This window comes from Symphalangus syndactylus, chromosome 14 (genome assembly GCF_028878055.3).
Source record: "Symphalangus syndactylus isolate Jambi chromosome 14, NHGRI_mSymSyn1-v2.1_pri, whole genome shotgun sequence".
Lineage (NCBI taxonomy): Eukaryota > Metazoa > Chordata > Mammalia > Primates > Hylobatidae > Symphalangus > Symphalangus syndactylus.
Genome location: NC_072436.2, coordinates 103250296 through 103257313, shown reverse-complemented (window position 1 = coordinate 103257313; position 7018 = coordinate 103250296). Strand labels below are relative to the sequence as shown.

Below are 7018 nucleotides of genomic sequence, written 5' to 3'. Positions count from 1 at the left end.
TGTAGGTCAGGCCATGGAGGGTGTTATGTCTGCTAAGCTGAACCTATGGAGTGTCATGGTGCCCTGAATACTGCTGTGAAAGCATCCTGCACCACCAGCACCTGGGATCACTGCCAGAGAAGAGGCTTCTGCCCCCATGCTCTTCGGCAGCAGTTCCAGCATGGAGCTTTGCCTCCCATTCCCCCTACCTCCCACTGGCATCATCCCTCTATTGCCCATGCCTACTAGGCGACTTACTCCAGAACCTCCTCTACTCCCGCCATCCTGTGCTGGGGCTGGGTGAGGGAATTAGAAGTGCTTTAATGAGAAGAGACCTGGATGCAACTCTGGTTCTGAAGAATTCCAACACTGGGGCAAGATGGTTCACTTGTAGCTAAGGATGCTGGAGAAACAGGGAACTGAACTCTGCCTGCTTCTATGCCTTGGGCTCAGCCTTCCCTAGGGCACCGTCTACTCAGCCATCAGTACCCCTCTGTTGTGAGAAGTGTTCTGAGATCAGCCTGCACTGGACATTTGCAAGCATCTGGATCCCTGGACTGCTAATAGAAAGAAGTTGGTCTTTTGAAGAAGGTTCAGTTTGACTTCTGGACTCCTGGCTATTTTCAGAAAGTGTGTTTTCTGGAACTTCATTCTAGGGATTGAAGGAGACAAACTACTTCAGTTTTAAAACCTGCTTAATTAATGTGCTGTAAATCTGGAAATGATTCAAATGTTTGTCAGTTGGTGATTGGATAAACAAACTGTGGGAAATCCATACAATGAAATACTTACCAATATAAAGGAATGAACTATTTTTATTATATGTAATAGCACAAATAAATCTCAAAATAATGCTGAGTGAAGAAGTCAGATGAAAAAGGGGCCATACTGCATGATTCCATTCATATAAAAATTTAGAAAATACAGCCTGTAGTGACAGAAAGCACGTGAGTGGTTGTCTGAGGTTGAGGGTATGGGTCAGGGAGAGGTGAGAGGGAAGGATCGAAAAGGGGCATCAGAAAACCTTTGGGGTGATTGATTTGTTCATTTTTGATTGTGGTGATGGTTTCATTGGTATATGCAACTTTTATTCTACAAACATTCATCGAGCAACTATTGTACACCAAGCGCTATAATAATCTATGGGAAAATATTGGCGAACAGGAAACAAGAACATACTGTTCAGTGGGAGATAGAGACTTAACTCAAATATCAGACTCTAAGCAATGGGTCTCCCTGCCATGAGGGACGCCTTCTCCCTGTGATCAGACTTCTGAGCGCATTTTTGTTCTTTAAGGACAGCGTCCTGTTTCTCCCAAATCCTTTTTTCTCTGGCATCCGTATTCCTTCAGTACTTTAAAATACTCAGTTTCTCCCTTTCCCTCCCTGGTTGACTGTTACTTGCCCGTCTCAGACTCCCTGAGCCCTCCCTCACCCCTTCCTAACCTCAGTGCCACCGGGTTGTCCTCCTTTCCCTGTTTTGCAGCCCAGCCCCAGTGTCAGGGCAGGGGCCTGGAGGAGCCCAAGGCGCTGCAGCAGAAGAGAGAAAAGACAAGGACAGCACTCAGCTTGCCAGTCTGATCGCTGGGTTCACTGCCGCTATGGCAATGAGACAGACGCCACTCACCTGCTTTGGCCACACGTGACCCGTGGTTGATTTGGCCTTCAGTGGCATCACGCCTTATGGGTATTTCTTAATCAGCGCTGGCAAAGATGGTAAACCTATGCTATGCCAGGGAGATACAGGAGACTGGATTGGAACATTTTGGGTTCATAAAGGTGCTGTTTGGGGTGCAACACTGAATGCCACCAAAGTAGCTACAGCAGCTGCAGATTTCACAGCCAAAGTGTGGGATGCTGTCTCAGGAGATGAATTGATGACCCTGGCTCATAAATACATTGTCAAGACCATGTATTTCACGCAGGATAGTAATTATTTGTTAACCAAGGGACAGGATAAACAGTTACGCATGTATGACTTGAACAAACCCGAAGCAAGACCTAAAGAAATTAGTGGTCACACTTCTGGTATAAAAAAAGGCTCCTATGGTGCAGTGAGAATAAACAGATTCTTTCTGCTGATGACAAAACTGCTCGACTTTGGGATCATGTTACTATGACAGAAGTGAAATCTCTAAATTTTAATATGTCTGTTAGTAGTACAAAATACATTCCTGAGGGAGAGATTTTGGTTATAACTTATGGACGATTTATTGCTTTTCATAGTGCAGTAAGTTTGGACCCAATTACATCCTTTGAAACGCCTGCAACCATCAATCCTGCATCTCTTCATCCTGAGAAAGGATTTCTTGTTGCAGGTGGTAAAGATTTTAAACTTTATAAGTATGATTTTAACCGTGGAGAAGAATTCGAATCCTACAAGGGATACTTTGGTCCTATTCACTGTGTGAGATTTAGTCGTGATGGAGAACTCTATGCCAGTGGTTCTGAAGATGGAACATTGAGACTAGGGCAAACTGTGGTAGGAAACACATACGGCCTTTGGAAATGTGTGCTTCCTGAAGAAGAGAGTGGTGAGCTGGCAAAGCCAAAGATTGGCTTTCCAGAGACAACAGAAGAGGAGCTAGAAGAAATTGTTTCAGAGAATTCAGATTGCATCTATTCTTCAACTCTTGATGTTAAGGCCTGAGGGTCAATCATATGCCGCAGTTAGTATCCAACTTATGGACTAAAACGAGCAAGCAGAGAAAAGCATCAGACTTCCAGAGTTACTCTCTGCTTAAGGCAGAAAGAGCAGTAAATAATGGGGAAAATGAATTAGCTCCAATGCTGGAACAACTAACTTGGTGTTACCTGTAAGTGAAAACTCAAGAGTATCAGATGAAGAGAGGTGGAGTTATCCTCTTGTAGTACAGTGGCCTGTTATCTTTTTAATGAATATATACAAGCCAACATCCGATTTCTCTTATTGCAATTAGGGTTCTTGTAGCTGTTTATGTTATTATGGAGAAGAAAAATATATTGGCTTATTTTTCTGACTTTTTTCCTTAAAGCAGAATGCCTTTGTTTTTTTGTTTGTTTTAGTTGTAAAGAAGAGGGAATACATGATAAAGTAACTGGTTTAATTTCTCTTTCATTGTGCACTGCTTCTGAACATTTAATTGTTTTTAGTTGTCTAAATAAAATGCCTCTAAAAGAAACAAAAAAAATCTCCATTTACTGGGGAAATCTATTGATTGATCACTCACAAATCCCATGTTACTTTTTTTCAAAGACATTTGCTTTTTAAGGTCACCAAGAGAACAGCACCTTATCCCAAAGAGTCATACCTCTCTGGTAGCAGAATTTCTGCCACAGGGAGAAAATGGTAAAAATATATACATTTTAAAAATAGTGACAGTATTTTAATATCCCTTTCTACGGATGTAATCTCACTTAATTTCATAACAATCACCTGAAGTAGCTAATGATATCACATAGATAAGGATATAAAACTCAGAAAATTCTGGTGTTTTACACAAGATCACACAAGACACGGACCAGATTCTCTGACTCCCAAGCAGGGGTCTTTCCGCTGTACCACACATGCTTCCCTTGGCCACCCATTCGTTCACGTCTCTGGGTCATCAGCTGGCTTGAATTAGGGTGGACGTGGACTCCAATGGAATAGCAATTTTTTATGAGACTTTCCTTAATTCAAACAGGTACCTTGGGAATTACTATTAGTTTTTCTAGGTGATCTGCCAAAAGTATTTCTCCTTCTATTTCCCTCTGAACCTAGCTAACTTAAGCTCACATATAAAATTTTGAGGTGTCAGAGAGGAAGGGCATAGAGGCTTATGGAAACAGGCCGATGCCCCCAGAGTCCTTGGGCTTTGTCTGTGGATTGGCCTGTCCTCTCACCTTCCACCAACAGAAGAATCAGCCTCTGTTGTTAAGAACCTCTCCACCACCCCTCTGGTAGCCTTGGCCCAGCCCTGGCCATAAAAAGGGATTTCACATCATTAGCGACTTCCCCTTCACAGTTCATTAGCATGAAATGTCTTGGCAGCTGAAATGACAAAGGGGACTCCCTCTTCACCAGTGATTTCATGGGGAGAGACAGAAAATATTGCATCCTAAAAGCAGCCATCAGGCAGTTGTATCTGCTGCGGCCATCGGGCAGCTGTATCTGCTGCTTTTGTTTGTGGCTGTGACTCAATAGCAAGTTGAGGTGCTGGAAAATGCTTGTAGCACTCATCATCTGGCAACCAGATGGTAAGTTGGATTTAACTCTACATGGTAGATCTAGTGGATAAACTAGTTGAGTCTGGAAACCTAACTTTGTTCACACTACTTGAAGGCTCTGCTACCAAGGCTAAGCTGGACATGTGGGGTAAGCTGAGGCACTCCAGATGGTCCCAAGGAAGTGTGATGTGTGTGCACATGTATAGACACACATATAAATATATACACACACATACACACACACATATATACAAGTACACTCACAGTCATCCCCTGTATACGAGGGGTATTGGTTCCAGACACTAGTGTATACCAAAATCCCCACATCCTCAAGTCCCACAGTAGGCCCTACGGAACTGTGTATATGAAAAGTCAGCCCTCCCTATACCCAGGTTTTGCCTCCCTCAATCTGCATTTGCTTGAAAAAATCCACCTGTAAGTGGACTTGCACAGCTCAAACCCGTGTGTGTAGTTCAACAGTTAACTGTATACTTATATACATATAAAAATATATAAATGCATTTGCTTTTTACCCAATATTTGCTGTCTCCCTCTCAAAGAAAATGGAAGATATAGTTGTGTTAGCCCCCTGAGCAAGTTGCAGTTGAGGTCAGACAATGAAGTTCAAGTATCTTTTCTAGAATAACTGAATATGGCTTCACAAGTTAGAGCCAGCAAAAATAGAAGTTGAGAACAGTAGTCCTCAAGGCTGTTTGAAATGTGCACTTCTCTAAAGAACAAAAAGAATGAGTGACACTGTTAACCAAGTCTCACCATTGATACTGAAGATGACACTCACAGCTCATGCTGTATGTTTGAAAATGCCAGCATTGGCCCACACTAAACTTGCAGATTTTCCTTCTGCCTTGGCCCTCTTGGTTTAACTATCACAAATATGCAGAGTTCACTCCAGCCTCACCTCTGCCTACTTACCAAGTAGAACTTGAAGGATAGAGGTGAAGGTGATTTGGTATGGAATTTATTTCTGCCATTTGCCCAGGACAGTGCATCAAATACTCCCTAGGATGGACCACAACGAGCCATGGTTCTGGTATTTCACACCCTCGTGTAATTTTCTCTCCTTGGTTATGTGCTGAAGTTGACTTGCTTCTAACAAATACGAAAAAATGATGAGATGTCACTTCAAGATTAGATCACAGAAAGATTTTGACTTCTGTCTTCAGTGCACATTTGGGTGCATATGGGTGCATATTTTCTTGCTCATTCTCTCTTGTTCTCTCTGTCTCTTACTCTCACTTTCTCACTCCTGCTTTCTTTGTTCTCTCTTTCTGTGGGAAATCAGCTACCATGTTGTGATTTAGCCCAGCGAAGAAGGACCTGCCAATAATTGCATAAGTGAAATTGGAAACAGATTCCCTCCCCTTTTTCTCACTCTCTCTGGCCTTCAGATGAGACCACAGCCCTGGCCAATAGTTTGCCTGCAACTTCAGTAGAGACATTGACCCAGGAGCACCCAATTAAACTGTGCCTAGCATTTTGATCCATAGAAATCACGAGATAATAAATGCTTGTTTCCTGATGCCACCAAGTTTGAGAATCCTTTGTTAAGCAACAGTAAATAACCAGTGCAGGCATCAGTGGAAGATAAAGTGATTTCCCCAGTAACCATTGAAAGAATGAGCCAAGTAGTTACAGGACTCAGTGGCCAGTATACTCACATTATAAATGAATCCGGGTTTTGAAGAGGTGTTTTTCTAACCTGAAGTAGTGAAATCACCACATGTAACTCCGTGTGTGTAGGGACCTCATCAGACACATCTCTACCACCGGTTGGAATGGTTTAAAGACGGTCCTGCCTAGGGTACTATTTAAAATACAGATGGCAGGGCTCCACCCTGACTTGCTAAAATAGAATCTGTTGGGGTAGGACCTGGATCTGTATTTTGAGAAAATCATCCTGGTAATGTTGCTGTTTAGTTCAATTTGGAAACTACTAGAAAAAAATAACCTCTCCAAGTCATCTTCTATATTGAATTTTATGATTCTTTCTGTGTTAAAGGGGGTTACAAATATAGTGCAGGTAACACATTCTGGAAACTGAGTCCTAGCCGTGGGCTTATCATACTTGGGTGTTGTAAACGTGGGTGTAGCTTCAGCAACTTGGAGAACTGGGGAAATTGAGCAATACCCCAAAACTTACTTGAATTCCTGAATCTAATTAAAGTAGTAATGGATTTTAGCTTAATTCCATGAATGGTTTGTTTTCTAATAAAACAAACAACAATGTATTACTCAAATGGAATATTTTTTGAGACATCATGGTATGGAGAAGGAGACATTGGGATTAGTGTCAGAAGAACTGTGTTTAGGTGCTTGCTCCTCTGCTTGGCAGGTATTTGACCTTGAACAAGTTAACTAAGTTCTATTTCTTCCAGTCTAGTTTGAATGGATTTACACATATGTTCTGGTATTACCATGATCATATTACTATGTAACATTTTATCCTGCTTTTTTCACTTAACGATATATTCTGAATTTTTTCTCATGTCATTAAAAGTTTTCAAAAATATAATTTTAGGGGCTCCATAATATTCCATTATGTAGGTGTATCATAACCACTTCCTGTGGTTAAATATTTGTTATATCCAAGTTCTTACCATTATAAAAAAACATTGTGAGAAACATATTTGCATGCAAAATTTGTCTACATTTCTTATTACTTCCTTAGAAGGAAATCTCAGAAATAAAATTACTGCATCTAAATGTATGAATAATTTTCCTGAGACACATTGCAAATTGCTCTTCAGAGAGGCTTAACTAAAATGTACTTTTATCAGCAGAAAGAGAATTTTCATTTCAATGTCAGCATAACCTTGCCAGCATAAAGCAT

At 41.3% G+C, this 7018-nt stretch overlaps 1 pseudogene; it reads left to right on the top strand.

Annotated features, from left to right (window-relative positions):
- The first annotated feature begins 1409 nt into the window (after positions 1-1409).
- On the top strand, positions 1410-2673 carry LOC129462185 (serine-threonine kinase receptor-associated protein-like; annotated as a pseudogene).
- The last annotated feature ends 4345 nt before the right edge of the window (positions 2674-7018 follow it).